This window comes from Pundamilia nyererei, unplaced genomic scaffold (genome assembly GCF_000239375.1).
Source record: "Pundamilia nyererei isolate P.nyererei 1_Seehausen unplaced genomic scaffold, PunNye1.0 scaffold00029, whole genome shotgun sequence".
Lineage (NCBI taxonomy): Eukaryota > Metazoa > Chordata > Actinopteri > Cichliformes > Cichlidae > Pundamilia > Pundamilia nyererei.
Window position 1 is genome coordinate 3160883 of NW_005187430.1, and position 1501 is coordinate 3162383.

A 1501-nucleotide genomic window follows, 5' to 3' on the forward strand; every position below is an offset into this window, starting at 1 on the left:
CCCACCCTATCATGTGATTTCCTGAGGTCAGATGGCCCAGGATGTGAGTGGGCATTAAGGCGTCTGGGAAGGGATCTCAGAACTGGATTATAGATGGCAGACAGTTGGTGTCGTAAGCCATGAGGCAGTGTAGTTCACAGTCAGCCAAGGAAATCATGTCCAGAACAGAAGCCACAGTGGACATAGATGGCTTCTTTCACTCTTCTTTCAAACCATCAGTCTTCTCTGTTCAAAATGTGAACATTGGCATCCTCGAAAGAGTGACCTTTGTCCTTTAGATGCAGATGGACAGCCGAGTCTTGTCCCGTTGAGGTGGCTCTTCTATGTTGTGCCATGCGTTTATGAAGTGGCTGTTTGGTCTCTCCAGTGTAGCGGTCTGGGTATTCCTTGCTACACTGTACAGCATACACTACATTGTTAAGCTTGTGTTTAGGAGTTTTGTCTTTGGGATGAACCAGTTTTTGTCTGAGTGTGTTGCTGGGCCTGAAGTACACTGGGATGTCGTGCTTGGAGAAGACTCTCCGGAGTTCCGATACACCAGCTACAACAATGTTGTTTCGTTTGTCTTTCAGAGCCTCCCTAGTTGGTGTCTGATCTTCTTTTCTGTGCATCTTTGCTGACCTGTGAACCGCATGTTTTAAAAGATTCCTTTACATGTACACTTTCCCCCTGAGATCCATTTCCAGACACCTTAACGCCCACTCACATCCTGTGTCATCTCTGTCATCGACCTCAGGAAATCACATGATAGAGTGATTTCCTTGGCTGACTTTGAACTACATCCATCTTCACACCTTGGCTCGTGTGATTAGTTAGAGGATCATTAGGGGGTCCATTGTCCCTCTTGGGAGGACACTCCCACAGGGCTTAAATCTGGGACTCTCCACCATTTGACCCCAGAACTGAAGAAGCTTCTCGGATGAGAAGTGAAACGTCTTCAACTTAAAGAAGAAGAGTGGGAGATCGGCAGACGGATTGGTGCTGTGGCTGCAATGATGCAAATGCTGTACCAGTCCGTTGTGGTGAAGAGAAAACTGAGCGTAAAAAGCGAAGCTTTCAATTTATCTTCTGGACATGTCGGATTGGGAGGAGGCCCCTCTATCTCTCGGCTGGCCTGGGAACGCCTTGGTGTACCCCCGGACAAGCAAGAGGAGGTGGCTGGGGAGAGGGAGGTCTGGGCTTCTCTGCTAAGGCTGCTGCCCCCACAACCTGGCCCGAATAAGCAGGGGAAGATGGATGGATGGCTGTATGGATCTCTGCATATTTAGTTAGAAGTTAGTTAGAAGTTTCACCTGTGTTTGATCGTGTTAGTGGTCTGGATTTTTTCTGGTTGCTCATCGGAGAGATGGATGCAGAACCAGCACTCAGACCTGACAGAGAGGGAAGAAGAGCACATTAGTAGAAGCTGGATTTTCTGTTAAACTGACTGTTTAGTCCCTACTTTCAAAAATATATTTGTCTTTGCCGTGTCACAGCAATACAAAACCAACTCTGAAGTTTA